At 35.9% G+C, this 17,316-nt stretch overlaps 1 protein-coding gene across 2 annotated transcripts in view; it reads left to right on the forward strand.

Moving 5' to 3' along the window:
* PPFIA2 (PTPRF interacting protein alpha 2) overlaps positions 1-17,316 on the forward strand; it is a 465,096-nt gene that overhangs the window by 33,830 nt on the left and 413,950 nt on the right. The gene's annotated exons all lie outside the window — the stretch shown is intronic.

Below are 17,316 nucleotides of genomic sequence, written 5' to 3' on the forward strand. Positions count from 1 at the left end.
CTATTTTTCCAATGGTTGCAACAGTATGGACACATAGTAGATATTAAATAAATTTTGAAGAATAAATGAATCAAACTGACCCGGGAGTTAAGTTAGACAGCAGAAAATGTTATGATAATGACATGGGGAATATGCTATGGGATGAGTACATTGGCAAGCCCATGATATATTGCTAACACATTAGGATTTCCAGGACTTGTTAGGAGTAATTGAAATTGGGTTGCTGTAGAACTTCAGAAACTGGCAATGCTGAATCAAGGAAATGCTGTCTCTATAGCTTTCATTATGACCCTGTTAAACTTCAGACTTTCGTAGCTGGAGAAAAACGTTAAGTTGTATGAAGCACTAGAGAGTATACTCTTTGAGACTGGGAGGTAGAAGCCATCTGCCCTGCTTTTGTCTTAGCTCTACTACTCCTAGATATGTGATCTTGGGCAAGTATCCTAATTTTCTGCTGTGTCAATATTCTTGTCTGTCAAATAGGAATACAAATAGTACTAACCTCGTAAGTTTGCTATGAAGGTTAACTGAATCAATACACTTAAAGCTCTTAGCTTATAGTCAGCTCTCAAAACAGTTCTATTATTATTGTATTTTCCAGCAAATTTGTACTAAATATTAAAGGGAATCATAGAAATATTAATCGTGACCATGTATCACTTAGGTATAAATTTGACTTATTATTAAGCAAGAGAGTGAAATCATGGTATTTCATACTTCCTGAAATAAACTTCAGCCCTTGCCTTGAGAATAATGAGCTTGTGATACAATCAAACTTTACTTACTCAGTGGGACTCTAGCCACACCATCTCTTAGAGATGTAGTTAAAAATATCAGAACATTTCAGAAAGTTTTAGGCATGGACAGGATTGCAGGTCCATGATCCAAGTTAAAGACAGCACAATTGGAAGTATAACCTAGTCTCTTTTTGTGGTTGATGTAAAAAAAGAAGAACAGTGATGTCCCACTAAAAAATCCTTTTGTGTTATTGTTGAGCCAGAGTGAAGGGGCTGAGTCACCCAGTGAGCCACCTGTTAAATCACGATGTTTTAAACTCTATCTACCTTCAGAATATATTTGAGAGTGGGCTGTTCATTAGTCATAACTAAAAATATGTGGTAACGAAATGCAAGCTAAAGACACGTAGTCTCTATAACTGATATTTATTACTAAACTCTTACTGTAAGTTTCTAAGTCTATTTAGACGTTTAGGCAGCCTTGCTTTTAATGCACATTCTTATAAACTAAAAGTAAAGTCAGTTGGGAGAGACACATTTGCAAATAAGCGTTTTTGTCCAATGCAGGAACAAAATTATCAGGGAGGTTTTCTTTGAAATCAATAGAAAATAGTAAGTACTTTTAACAAACTATTACAATGGCACATTGATACAAGCGTCAACACGTTGAAACTTGCATAGTGATTTCTCTGATATTATATTTAGATTTTTGCTGAATATTAAAGATGAAAGTGAGCATACATGTGTGATATGTATTATATGTACATTTTGTGTGTGTGTGTATTAATTTTCATAGTCTTAGGATAAACTATGTCCTTTTAAAAGTTGATATTATAAATCTTGGTATAAAAATTGCTATAAAAATTAAACTTGATATAAAAATACTGAAGGGAAAATTAATTTGACTACAAAACACCTAACCATACAAAAAAAGATAAAATACATATAAAAAATGCGAAAAGTATTTACAAGTTATTTAAGTACATATATTAAATACTCTTAATATATGACTTGGCAAGTATTGATAATTTCAGTATTACCAAGAATATGGAGAAATAATCACTTTTACACAATGTTGATATAATTAGAAACTGATAAAACATTTTGGAGGAGAGTATAACAATACAAGTCAGAATTTAAAATGTATATATTTTCATTTACTTAGTGTAATTTAGGGGAATTTACCTGGCGGAAATAATCGGGCATGTGTTCAAATATCTATGTACAAGTATGTAAATCAAAATGTTTATAATAGTAAAAAAATGTACTAATCTAAGTATCTAACAAGAGGGAATTTGATAACAATATCTAGTATATTCAAATGGTGGGATGCCCGTAACCTCTAAAAAAATATGTTGCAGAGATATTCTTTCATCATAGATTTTGCCAAGAAAAAAACACCGGCTTCCAAATATCAGGGGCAATAGGACATTAATTTTGTTAGTTATACATGTGGATCTGTGTACGTATGTGTCTGGTTTGTGTCTTTGTGTGTATAACATCAGTTTGTTAATGGGAGTTTGTTAATGGCAGTGGAAAAACCAAATAAGGTTTTAGTTGCCATGGAATGTTCTACAGAGGGAAGTTTAACTGTAAACAACTAAGCATACAAATTAACAAAATACACTCAGAGTTGATTGTTGTTCTGAGGACAAGTAAGGAATAATTTCTGCGTCAGGGGAAACAATGAAAACTTAAATAGGGAACCCTGGAAAGATGTCTTTGAAGTAGTAACATTTGAACTGAGACCTAAATGAAAAGAAGGAGCTTGTTTTGAGAGCACTGGGGAATATAACCTTCCAGGAAAAGGGAACAGCAAGGACAAGGATTCTCAGACCGGAATAGGTTTGCGGGGCTGGAGCAGAAAGAAGCCCTAAGTGATCGAGAGACCTGAGCAATGACAACGGTGTGAGAAAAAAAAATCGGAGTCTTAAAAAAAAAAAAGTGTATTTTAATTTTAGTGTAAATGAATTAAGCAGGACCAACTAAATTTAACATTTACAAAAAAAAATAATGAAATAATTTAATTTTTAAAGTTACCTTGCCTTGAAAAGTAAAAATTCAGATAGAGTACTTAGCATTGCCTTCCTAAAACAAGAGTATTCTGCCTTCCCTTTCTCTAACAGTTTAATTTAACAGTGAACCAGGCTCATTGAATCACAGCTAATTGTAAAGCTTTCAAAATTAACAGAAATCTTCCATTAAGGGCCCGGTGATTATGTTTATTAGTATTTGTGGCCTGATTTGTTATTAGGTAAAGAATGCTATTACAGTGTAATCTCATGCATTTTAACAGCTGTGTTATTCCTAATCATTCAAAGAAAGCTGTAAACTGAGTCTCTTATATTAACAGAGATTCCCTAAACAGGGTAGATAGTAACAATCCATTTTATTTTAAGGCGCTTCACAGAAATTGGTGGAACTATGTAATTAGCTTAATGTTATAGAATGTCACTGTTGCTTTATGTTAACTCAGCTAGATATTTATTAGTCATAATTTTTGTACGAGTAATAATTTTTTCAAAATAACTTCAGGAAACTTTATATGAAGGTCATTTGCTTACAAGTAATTTCTAAATGTATTTTCCTTAATTTTACAGTTATTGATGGATGCATCTCAAAATCTCTAGCTTAGTTTTAACAAATAGATATTGACCATTTGAGGCCATTTTTAATTTAATTCTTAAATTATGTTATCATACTCTGTACTTTTGTTTCTTTAAAATGAAAAAAATAATCACCATAAATATATAATCACTATACATTTCTACCTAATGTTTATTTTATCTTTAGCTTTAACATGTACGAGGTGCTCTTCAAAATCAATAAATTCAAAGGAAGAGTAGTGTTCATGGATCAGAAAAATTAAATATTTTTGTATGTTAATTTTCTAGGGTTGTGGAAATAACAAAACACAATAAATAGCTTCATTAAAAAAAATAAGGGTGGTTATGAAATTTCCCACCAGCACAAGACAACACTTTACAGGTTTTTAGGTTTAATTAAAATTATAAAACATAGCTTCCCTAGGTAAAACTACATTGTAAAAATACTCAATGCTTTTCCATATGTATAAGAGATTACTACTGTGTTATATAATGCTAAACTTTTATAGTTTTCAGTTGAAGCACATATTAGAGGATTTTATGTGCTTAGTGTTGAATAATCTCTAATCTTCTAAATTGGTGTTATCCATTCCTGGAGAATAGTATCAACCCATTTTATAAACCCTTTAGAACAGCACAGTCCAGTAGAAATAGCTGCACACATAGTTTAACATTTTCTAGAAGTCATATTTAAAAACAGACAAAATAGGTGAAATAATATTAATAATATATTTTGTTTAATCAGTGTATCCAAAATATTATCATTTCAACATGTGGCAGTAGCCATGTTTCAAGTGCTCAGTTGCCACGTGGGGCTCACAGCTCCAAATTTAGTCAAAGAGGTTTGAGAACATGCATTGATCTATGGCTTAAAAGAGTCCCTGTGGACTGTAGTTTTTCTGTAAGAGAAGCTGTGTTTCAATTAGCAAATATGGTTATAAGTGGAAGAAAGCTAAATGTATTGTGACAAAGCAACCAACTGTATCACTTTACTTTAGATTTTTGCTTTTTAATTTTTAGTGGGATGTTTTGGCTCTGAGTGGACAGTCTTCTATGCTGCAAGAACTTGTATTAATTCACTGAGATGTTCTCAGTCCTTTACCTGGACTGCTCTGTACTCCATATTCCACAGACACCCCATTTCCCCTTTGAACAGGTAATTCATTCCTTCTATCTGGAATAAGCTTCTCTTATTTTATGGGAAGCCAAAACTTTACTCACACTTGATGCCTGGTACCAAAGGTATACCCTTTGTAAATCCATCTTAGAATCCACCAGGTAGAATTAGTTGGTTTCTCAATAGTGGGGCCTCCATAGCATTGTGTTATGTCTTCTATACTGCTTGTTGCAATGTATATTGATTTGATGTTTAGCTCACTCTCTTCCTTCCCTCTCCCTCTCCCTCTAATTAGATTATGAACATTCCGTGAATAGGTACTATATCTTATTCATTTTTGCCAACCTGACTCCAGCTAGAGGATTGACACAAGATAGGTCCTTAATAAATGTTTGTATATTATATTTAAATTACTATCCCAAAGTATTACCACAATTCTGAGTTTTTCTTATAAGTTATCTGTGGTTATTAAAATTTCCCAAGGCACATGAAGCTTGTATGTGCACACATATATGTAAATTGATTCTGCTACTTAGTGGGATCTACTCTTGTCCTTAATTGCATCTCATTTCATTGCTCACTTTTTGGAGGGCCATGGATCTTCAAGGTTGTTCTCATCAAAGAGACCCATTTGTTATCATTAAGTTTTATTAGATATTTTACAGCTATTTGACACATCATGAAATCATTTCATGTATCCTTTTCCTCTTGCTTTGTGTATTTAATTCGTAGCTCAAGATTGTAAATGTTTTTAGAGAGTAATGACTATTTTTATTTTTAATTATCTATTCATTTATTCATTGAAGATTTTATTTATTTATTTATGTATTTGAGAGAGGAAAAGAGAGAGCGTGAGCATATGGGGCGAAGGGGCAGAGGGGCAGAGGGAGAGGGAGAAACAGACTCCCTGCTGAGTAGGGAGCCCAACACCAGGCTTGATCCCAGGACTGTGGATCATGACCTGAGCTGAAGGCAGATGCTTAACTGACTGAGCCACCCAGGCGCCCCGACTATTTTTATTTTTAATCAACTCACCCCATAACACCAAACAGTGTTCTAGGTATAGAGTAGATATGGGGTTCAATAAAAGCTTGTTGATAAATCCACAATATTCCTATATAACAATTACATGTAATATGGAAGGGCTACTATATAGCAATATAGTTAAACTTTTTTATATTTGTATAATTTATAATAAATCCCACTTAATTACTTAAGTGTATGTTAAATATGTATTTCATACATGAGTTTATTCATTCAGCATATTGAGTGCTACAAATCCAGCAAATGTATTAGATGCTGAGCATGCATTAAGGAACACAAGAGACAAGATTCTATTGGGTATTTTACAGTATAATGACAAATAAATAAGCAAATACATATAAAATAATTGTTCTTAAGTCAATGAAGGAATGAAAAGCCGAGGAACAGAGAATAACAGGGAATAACATAGATGAAGTAGATAGGGACTCTATGAGCAGGGGACTTTACACTGGGGCTTGAGTGATTAATAAATCATTGCTGTGTGAAGAGGAAAGAAGACATTCCTGGGCGAGAAAATAGCCGGTGTAAGAGCACAGCGCTTATTGGGATTTAAAAGCTGGCCATTGCAGCTAGGCCCAGTGAGCCAGTGGGAGTGGCATGGGATATAGGTGGAGGGGGAGGCAAGGGATAGGATTAAGCAGAGACTTGTAGGCTATGATAAGGAATTGGATTTTACTCAAAAGATATTTTTTAAAGATTGTATTTATTTATTTGACAGAGAGAGAGACAGCCAGCGAGAGAGGGAACACAAGCAGGGAGAGTGGGAGAGGAAGAAGCAGGCTCCCAGTGGAGGAGACTGATGTGGGCTCGATCCCAGGACTCTGGGATCACGCCCTGAGCCGAAGGCAGACACTTAATGACTGAGCCACCCAGGCGCCCCCAAAAAAAGATTTTGAGTAGCAAAGGACATGATTCATATTGTACAGAATATACAGCATTTAGTGGAGGAGAGCAAGAGGGCAGATGGAATAAGATTAGCGGCACATTGTAGGAGTTCTTATGATAGAAAATGGTGGCTTGGGCCAGATTTGTCACAGTGGTGATGAAGAGAAGATGACATATTGTACACTGGTTTGCAGAAGTTTATTAAGAGATTGTAGATGAGGATTGAGGAAGGGTGAAGGATCAACAGCTTTTCTGCTTTGCAATTTGTGGATGTTAGGATTTTTTAAATTTTATTTTAAGCAGGACCAAAAGAAAACAGAATTAGAGGGCTGTTAAAAATTATTTTTAGGAATGGATAGAAGATGGCAGAGTAAACATTCCATGTTACAACGAGATATCATCCACATCCAACTCAATAAACTGGAGCGTGATCTAAAGTCGGGCAGAACAGATTCCACAACTAAATATAGAGAAGAAGCTTCATCTGAAAGGTTAGGAAGGTCAGAAAGGCAAGAAGAGGCTGCTTGCAGGAGGGAGGCAGCTTCGCACATAGAGTGCGCAGAGAAACAGGCCCTCTAGGGCCTCAGGGAGCTCACCCAGGGAAGACTAACCCCCATAATATTTAGCTTTAAAAACTAGAGGGGCTGAATTCTGTGAGTTTGTAAAACCAATGGGACTTGGAGCCTAGAGCTTTGAAAGTCTGCTGACTTAGCACTGGACAAGTAGGGAGGGTGATATGCTATCACCCTTAAAGAGACAACAAACTGTGCAGAGAGGCAATATACACATGGCAGTGTATACAACTCCAGGGGCAAGTGGAGGAGAGATCTGTTCATACTAATTTCAGAGCATGTTGGGGGACTTTTCCCAAAACAAGGGACCTGGCAGGAGCCATTTTCCTCTCCTGCCCCCCAGCATAAGCACAGACACACCTGTGGGAAGTGGAGCTACACAGACACTTGCTACCCAACCTGATAGCAAGGTGCCATGCCCACAAGTTTTCATGAAGACTCTCATACTCCAAGCCTCCAAGCACAGCTGTCACTGCACATCGTGCCCATACGACTTGCCACACCCAGCCTTGTATCACCAGCCATCCTCAGGCACTGGGCTCACTTGCACCCAGCCAACATTGTGCAATGCACTCAGGCTCCCACCCCCAGCCACCCTGATGCACAGTCCCCAGCCACCACAGTGTTTCGGGGGATCCAGCAAAGGACTAGTGGCCAGTGCAAATTTTGCCATCACTGCTGCCCCACTCACAAGTTCCCCAGCAGACACACCCCTCAAAGGTGGCCTTCCTGGGTCCCACTAACACCACAGAAAACAAGCACAGCTCAAAAGAGGAAAGAGTCTGGTGAATAAGAGACACTGCACTGCAGGGCACTCCAGGACCTCTTCTTCATAAAGTCACTGCTTTCAAGAAGACACAGTTAACTTTCTTAATACACAGAAACAGACACAGAGAGGCAGAGAAAATAAGGAGACAGAGGAATTACCTAAATGAAAGAACAAGACAAGGCCACAGCCAGAGACCTAAATGAAACAGGTATAAGTAACATGCCTGATAGGGAATTTAAAGAAATGGTCATAAGGATACTCACTGGACTTGAGAAAAGAGTAGAAGACATGAATGAGACCCTTAACACATAGATAAGGTATAATATAGCAGAGATAAAGTTCTCAATAAATGAAATGAGAAACATACTTGATGGAATGAACAACAGGCTGGAAGAAGCAGAGGAATGAACTAGTGACCTAGAAAACAGAGTAATGGAAAGTAATCAAGCTGAACAAAAAAGAGAGAAGAAAATTTTGCAAAATGACGATAGACTTAGGGAAATCAGTGATTCTATCAAACATAATAACATTTGCATTATAGGAGTCCCAGAAGAAAAGAAAAGAAGAGGGGGCAGAAAAATTATTTGAAAAATTAAAGGATGAAAACTTCCCAAATTTGGGAAAGCAAACAGATATTCAGATCCAGGAGGCACAGAGAACTATCATCAAAAGCAACAAAAGCAAACTCACACCAAGACATATTATAATTAAATTTGCAAAATATAGTGATAAAGAAAAAAATTTCAAAGCAGCAAGACCAAAGAAGTCAGTAACTTACAAGGGAAAAGCCATAAAGCTAGAAGGAGATTTTCAACCGAAATTTTGCAAGCCAGAAGTGAGTGGCATGATATATTCAAAGTGCTGAATGGGAAAAATCTGCAGCCAAGAATACTCTATCCAGCAAGGTATCCTTCAGAAAATAAGGAGAGATAAAGAGTTTCCTAGATGAACAAAAACTAAAGGAGTTCATGACCACTAAAACAGATCTTCAAGAAATATTAAAGGGGACTCTTTGAGTGGAAAGGAGAGACAAAGTGATAGTAAAGAGGTAGGAAACACAAAAGCAGTAAAAATGAATATTACTGTAAATAATCCGTAAAAGAACTCACACACAAAAAAAGAATATAAAATATAATGACATATACCTAAAACATGGGGAAGAGAGGAATAAAGAATGGGTCCAAATTTAAAAGACCATCATCAACTTTATATGCAGAAGAGGTTATATACAAACCTAATGGTAACCATTTATCAAAACCCACTTCTAAACCTGAAAAGAATAAAGAGAGAGAAATTGAAATACATCACTAGCAAAAATCAGCAAACCATGAAAAAGAGAAAGACAAAGGATCAGAAAAAATCTTCAGAAACAACCACAAAACACAATAAAATGACAATAAACATATCAATAATTATTTTAAATGTAAATGGACTAAACACTCCAATCAAAAGACATATGGTGACAAAATGAAAAAAAAAGGACTCATCTATATGCTGCCTATAAGAGACTCATTTTAAATCTAAAGACACCTGCAGATTGAAAATGAGGGGATGGAGAAACATCTATCATGCAAATGGATGTCAAAAGAAAGCTTGAGTAGCAATACTTATATTGGACAAAATAGACTTTAAAAGAACAATTGTAACAGAGACAAAGAAGGACACTATATGATAATAAAGGAAACAATCCAACAAGAAGATATAACAATTGTAAATATTTATACACCCAACGTAGGAGCACCCAAATACATAAAACAGTTAATAACAAACAAAGAATATAATTGATATTAATACAATAATAGTAGGGAACTTTTTAATGCCCCACTTACATCAATGGACAGATCATCTAAACTGAAAATCAACAAGGAAACAATGCCTTTGAATGATACACTGGGCCAGAGAGATTTAACAGACATATTCAGAAAATTCCATCCTAAAACAGCAGAATAGACATTCTTTTCAAGTGCACATGGATATTCTTCAGAATAAATAACATATTAGCCCACAAAACAAGCCTCAACAAACTTAAGAAGATCAAATCATACCATGCATCTTTTCTGACCACAGCACTATGAACTAGAAGTCAACCACAAGAAAAAATCTGAAAAGACCACAAATACATGGAGGCCAAATAACCTACTAAACAATGAATGGGTCAACCAGGAAATAAAAGAAGAAATTAAAAAGAACCTGGAAACAAATGAAAGTGAAAATATAATGGTCCACAATCTCTGGGATGCAGCAAAAGCAGTTCTAAGAGAGAAGTTTATAGGAATACAGGTTTACTTCAAGAAGGAAGAAAAATCTCAAACAACCTATTGTTACACCTAAAGGAGCTAGAAAAAGAACAACAAAGAAAACCTAAAGCCAGCAGAAGGAAAGAAATAATACAGATTAGAGCAGAAACAAATGATATAGAAACTAAAAAAAAAAAAAAAAAAAAGCCAAAAGGCAAAATGAAACAAACAAACAAACAAAAAACAACAAACAATAGAACAGATCAATGAAACTGGGAGCTGGCTCTTTGAAAAAAGTCAATAAAATTGATAAACCTCTAGCCAGACTTATCAAGGAAAAAGAAGATAGGATTCAAATAAATAAAATCCCAAATGAGAGAGGAGAAATAGCAACCAACACCACAGAAATACAAACAATCATAAGAGAATATTATGAAAAACTGTATGCCAACAAATTGGACAACCTGAAGAACTAGATAAATTCCTAGAAACATATAAACTACCAAAACTGAATCAGGAAGAAAAGGAAAATTTGAATAGACCAATTACCAGCAATAAAATTAAATCAGTAATCAGAAACCTCCAACAAACAAAAGTCTAGAACCAGATAGCTTCACAGGCAAATTCTATCCAATGTTTAAAGAAGAGTTAATACCTATTTTTCTCAAACTATTCCAAAACATAGAAAAGGAAGATAAACTTCCAAATTCATTCTATGAGGCGAGCATTACCCTAATCCCAAAACCAGATAAAGACACCAGTAAAAAAGAGAACTACGGGCCGATATCTCTGAAGAACATGGATGCAAAAATTCTCAACAAATAGCAAATAGAATCAAACAATACATTAAAAAAATCATTTCCCACAATCAAGTGGGATTTATTCCTGGGTTGCAAGGGTGGTTCAATATTCACAAGTCAATCAATGTGATGCATCACATCAACAAGAGAAAGGATAAGAACCAAATGATCTTTCAATAGATACAGAAAAAGCATTTGACAAAGTACAACATCCATTCATGATGAAAACCCTCAACAAAGTTGGTTTAGAGTGACCGTACATAATAAAGGCCATATATGAAAAAGTCAAAGCAAACATCATATTCAGTGGTGAAAAACTGAGAGCTTTTCCCCTAAGGTCAGGAACAAGACAAGGATGTCCACTCTCAGTGCTTTTATTCAACATATTAGTGGAAGTCCTAGCCACAGAAATCAGACATCAAAAGAAATAAAAGTCATTCAGATTGGTAAGGAAGAAGAAAAACTTTCACTATTTGCAAAAGACACAATACTATATATAGAAAACCCAAAAGTCTCCACCAAAAAACTGCTAGAACTGATAAGTGAATTCAGTAAATTCTCAGGATACAAAATCAATGTACAGAAATCTGTTACATTTCTATTCACCAATAATGAAGTAGCAGGAAGAGAATTTAAGAAAACAATTCCATTTACAATTGAACCAAAAATAATAACATACCTAGGAATAAACCTAACCAAACAGGTGAAAAACCTATACTCTGAAAACTATGACACAGATGAAAGAAATGGAAGAAGACACAAATAAATGGAAAGGTAGTCTATGCTCATGGATTGGAAGAACAAATATTGTTAACATGTCTGTACCACCCAAAAACCTACACATTTAATGCAATTCTTATCAAAATATCAACACTGGTTTTCACAGAGCTAGAACAAACAGTCCTAAAATTTGTATGGAACCACAAAGACCCTGAATAGCCAAAGCAATCTTGAAAAAGAAAAGCACAGTGGGAGGCATCACAATTCTGGACTTCAAGTTAGCTTACAAAGCTGTGGTAATCAAAACAGTATGATACTGCCACAAATACACATAGATCAATAGAACAGAATAGAAAGCCCAGAAATACACCCGCAATTATATGGTAAATTAATCTTTGACAGAACACAAAAGAGTATCCAATGGTAAAAAGACAGTCTCTTCCACAAACAGTGTTGGGAAAACTGGACAGCTACATGCAAAATAATGAAACTGGACCACTTTTTTATACCATACACAGGAATAAATTCAAAATGGATGAAAGACCTAAATGTGAGACCTGAAACCTTAAAAATTGTAGGAAAAAATAAACAAAAATAAGCTATTGGGACTACATCAAAATAAAAAGCTTCTCCACAGGAAAGGAAACAATTGATAAAACTAAAAGGCAACCTATGGACTAGGCGAAGATATTTGCAAATGACATATATGAGAAACGATTAGTATCCAAAATATATAAAGAACTTATCAAAACTCAACACCCAAAAAACAAATAAACCAATTAAAAATGGGTGGAAGATATGAATAGACATTTTTTCAAAGAAGACATACATATGGCTAATAGAAAAATGAACAGATGTTCATAATCACTCATTATCAGGGAAATGCAAATCAAAACTATAATGAGATATCACCTCATTATTGACAGAATGGCTAAAATCAACAACACAAGAAATGACAAGTGTTGGTGAGGATGTAGAGAAAGTGGAGCCCTCATGCACTGTTGGTAGGAATGCAAACTGGTAGCAGCCACTCTGGAAAACAGTATGGAGGTTCCTCAAAAAGTTAAAAATAGACTGCTCTATGATACAGCAATCGCAGTACTGGGTATTAACCAAAAGAACACAAGAACACTAATCCAAAAGGATCAATGCACCCCTTTGTTTATAGCAACATTACTTACAACAGCCAAGATATGGAAGAAGCCCAAGTGTCCATTGATTGATGAATGGATAAAAAAAAAGGTGGTAATATATATACAACGGAATATTATTCAGCCATAAAAAGAATGAAATCTTGCCATTTGCAATGACATGGGTGGAGCTAGAGAGTATAATACTAAGCAAAATAAGTCCGTCAGAGAATGACAAATACCATATGCTTTCACTCATATGTGGAATTTGAGAAATAAAACAAGCAAAGGGAAAAAATAAGAGAGATAGGGAGAGATAGAGAGAGAGGTCAAGAAACAGACTCTTAATTATAGAGAACAAACCAATGGTTACCAGAGTGGGGCTGTGGGGATAGGTGAATAGGTGATGGGACTTAAGAATTACACTTGTCGCAAGCACAGGGTGATATTTGGAAGTGTTGAATCACTGTTTTGTACACCTGAAATTAATATAACACCGTGTGTTAACTAAGTGAAATTAAAATAAAAACTTAAAGTAACAAAAAAGGGGAAAAATTAGACTTAAGTTTGAGGTGTCTGGGACATGTCCCATAAAATGTCAAATAGGTATACTGTTTCAAAAATCTGAAGCTCGGAGGAAACTTTGAGAGCAAACCTCACAAGTCTGGAATTCATTGATACATGCAGATAGCCTTTAAAGTTATGGAACTGGATGCAAAACCCCGGGGAAAAAGTGTAGAGAAAGAGATGAGATCTTCAAACTGAACCCCGGGGAATACCTGTCTGAGCTCAGGCTGCCACAGGCAGGGTGGTTTATTTTTGTTTGTTTTTTTAAATTTTTTATTTTTGCTGCAAAAATATAATAATAATAATTATGTTGTATTATTTTATTTTATGTTTTGGTGCAAAATATAACATGATAGTATTATAATAAAAGCAAAAAGGTGCTTTTATTATAGCACAGGGACATGCCATTTACTTTACTGTTCTGGAGGCTGGGAAGTCCAAGATCATGGTGCCGGCAGGTTTTGGATTGGTGAAGACCCTCTTCCTGGCTTTCAGACAGCTGCCTTTTTCCTATGTCCTCACCTAGAAAATTAAGAAATAATTTTCCTAGAGGAAATAGAACTCTGGTGTCTTCTTTTTAGAAGGCACTAATCCTATTAGCTCACCCTCCTGACCTGATCTAAACCTAATCTTGTTCCAAAAGTCCCTCCTCCTAATACTATCACACGGTGGGGGTAGGGCTTCAACATATGAATACAGAGGAGATGCAAATGTTTAGTCCATAACAACAGGCATTTAGAATTTTGTTTGAGAAGGACACGCCAGGGAAGTAGGATTAAAACCCAGGGAGTGTAGTGTCTTTGGAGCTTTGCCCTCCCCCCAAAAAGTCTTTTTGTGGCTTCCTGTGGCACTTTGGATAAAACCCAAGATTTTTAGTGTGTCCTATAAATGTCGGTGTTTTGAAAAAGGATTTGAATGACTCCAGGAAACGCCACTGACGTGTAGTAAAATGTATTTAAATAATTTGGTGATGTCAACAAGATTGGCTTTCCAGGAGCCGTGGTATTTGAAGGCAGATTGGAGTTGCCTGGGCAATACAGCAAAGGGAACTAGAGGAGATGGTAAAATTTTGGCTATCAATGGCAAGAAAGAGAGTAGTAGCTGGGAAGGAAAATGGACAGAGAAAAGATACATTTAGACTGAGACAAGCTCTACCATATTTGCATACTGAAGGTGTGTGAGTGCAGAATTACATCAACTTGAAAATCTGGGCTAGAGTATCGCACTAGACAAGAGTAGTCACAGTGCCATTTGTGGTGGGGGTGGGTCTCAGAAAAAGAAGCTACACTCCGGGTGTTTGCCAGCTGCCCTATTTTTCTTATTCCTCTCCAGCAACCAGCTGCTAGAAGCAAGTGATAGGAAATGCCTGCTTACATCCCACGTTTTCTCTCACTTTCTCAAGTTTCCAGTCTGCTGTTCTTTCTCTTTCTTTCCTGACATATCCAAGTCTGGTTAATCTAAGCTTCGAGCCACTTCCTTTTTTATTCCTTTTACCTTCCCATAGTAACTACAGCTTATTCTGATGAGGTTAACTGAAAAAAAAAAAAAAAGAGTGCAGTTCAAGCTTTATTAGAATAGTTACGTGACTGATGAAGTGAAGCATAAGTAGTAAGCCTCTAGTTTTAATGGAGAACCACAATAGCCCCCCCTTTCCCCCCCCAAAAAAAGAACAAGAGAATGGTAGAATATTAGGCAGTGACGGATACTTGTTTATTGAGCACTGACTGTTTCATAAACTGTGTAAGACCTTCATGGGCAATGTGCCATTTACATTTCCACAACAACATTTAGTCACCTGTTATTTTTATCCTTATCTTATAGATAAAGAAGTTAAGTAACTAAATTAAGATCAGCAGTTTTGGAGTCAAGATTTGAACCCAGGTAGTCTGACCACAGAGCCCGGCCTCTAAAGCCCCTAAATCGTGCTGCCTGGGACACCAGAGCATGGCGTCGATGGCTATCTTAACCGAGTGCCAGAATCACGTGGCTCCTTCGAGATTGTGTCCTTCTAAATTCCCTCAAAATGCATGGATCAGTTCAACCCACGCCCTGAAAGGAGGGCACTGTGTCTCTCCTAACACCTATAAGCGGTAGTAATAGCAGCAGCTATGACAGCCACACTTGGTAAGAGATGACCTTTGCTGGATGATGACAAAATGCCAACCATTTTACTTGGAGCATTTCATTTAATCTTCCTACAGCCCTTGTGCAGGGGTCCCATGATGGTCTTCATCCCACAAATGAGGGAAATGAGATTCAGAGTGGCTGAGTAATTTGCCACCTTGCTCGTAAGTACAGGAGGAGGCAATATTACCCCAGAATCCAGGCTATCAATCTCAAAATCTTGGACACTTTTACTTGTTCAGAATTTTTGATGAGTTTAGCCAATTCTCCATAGTCTGTCTCTGCTTTATCTTCCAGTGCTTTCTTCATCCCAATTTGGGAACAACTTGTAGATGACGTTTTATTTATTTCTAGAGGACATAAAATATAAGAAGTTCATACTTTGAGCATCTCAGTGAAGTTTATTTCCATTCAAAATTTTTTCACTCAATTTTTATATCCAAGTAATTTATTTAGATTTCATGTTTCCTCTTCCTCTTTCTTTCTTTCTTTCTTTCTTTCTTTCTTTCTTTCTTTCTCCCTTCTCTGTTGTCTTTATTGGTAATTGTGCTCTGAAATATTTCTGTGGTAAATTTTAGCCGTCACTTGCTTTTTATATCATTCTGAACACTGAATGAAGTTGAAATGTAAATTCAGACATAACCCACAATGCCAGAAGTAAAACTAGTAATCTTTTACATGGTGACATAAAATTGTTTTGAAACACATGTTCCAGAACCATATGCTTTGGAATGTGCCAAAATGAAAAACAAACAAACAAACAAACAAACCCTCTGGGCAGAGAAAGTTTTCAGGTTCCATGTTTTATTCTTATAAACTCATAATTTATTTTTGCACAAGCCCTGACAAATTTTATATTTAGAAGAAGAAAAATCTTTAAAAAGCATAAGAACAGGAATTTTAACTTTTTTTAAAATTTGAAAGTCATAGTGAGAACTTTGTCTTTGATTAACAACTGTAATTTTTCAAAATATTTTCATTTAAATATCAAGTGTAATCTTTGTTGTTACTCTTGTGATTAGATTGGTTTACTTTGCTTTCCAAATGAGTTAACCAAATGTGGTCCCCAGAGAATAGCCTCAGAAAATCAAATAATTTTATGTAGCAAGGTCAGAATTAACGTATGTGGCAAAGAAAGAACATCCATTTTTTTGGTCATTTTGGCCCTTACCTACCCTTACTTTCACTGGCAGCATTGAACAACCCCTTAAATATAAGAGGTGTTCCCCAGAGGGGGCACAAAAGATATCACTCTCCGAAGATACAAACCCAAAAATAACCAAAAGAAGGACCCAGACAATTCTCCTGACAGTTGCAACAGTCAATAGGATGCTAGATGCAAATAGAAAAGTACCCACATTTCTGTCCAGCTTTATTTTTGGGGTCCCCAAACTGACAGTTGCCAAAAAAGTTCTCAGGAGACAAATTCAGTCAAACAAGGGGTCAGAGCTGTCTGGGGAAGAGAAAGGATCCATAATCAGTGGATACCTAAAAGCAAATTCAAGAGTCACAATTTAAGGACCTAATATTTATTTATTTGTTTTTTTGCTTGCTTATTTTATTTATTTATTTATGCATGCATGCCTGCCTGCCAGTCTGAATTTGGAAAGGAAAAGACAAAATAAAAATTTATCTTCCTGTCTCAATAGCGATCTAGGAGAGCTGACTTTCGTTAGAATTCTTACCCTTTATCAGCTTCGGCCAGTTTTCCCAGGATATAGTCTGCAGGCTGTGGAGTGAGTGGGTCTCACTCTAGTAATGAGAAACTGTACAGTAGTAAAAATAGTTTCTCTCTACCCTTGATGGTGAGTTTTTGTCTGAGACCCCTTTTTCTCTAGGGCAGCTCATAAATGGATAAGCGTATCTAATTTAAAAGTTCTCTACTGTGGCTACTGTAATTTAAGATTATGTTTGGTTAAGTTTAACCTGCTCATTCAGCCTTAAAACAAAATTTTATTCACCTGAGGCCTCCTACTGGACCCAGTGCAGGTTAGGTTGGACCTAGAAT

This window comes from Ursus arctos, unplaced genomic scaffold (genome assembly GCF_023065955.2).
Source record: "Ursus arctos isolate Adak ecotype North America unplaced genomic scaffold, UrsArc2.0 scaffold_21, whole genome shotgun sequence".
Classification (NCBI taxonomy): Eukaryota; Metazoa; Chordata; class Mammalia; order Carnivora; family Ursidae; genus Ursus; species Ursus arctos.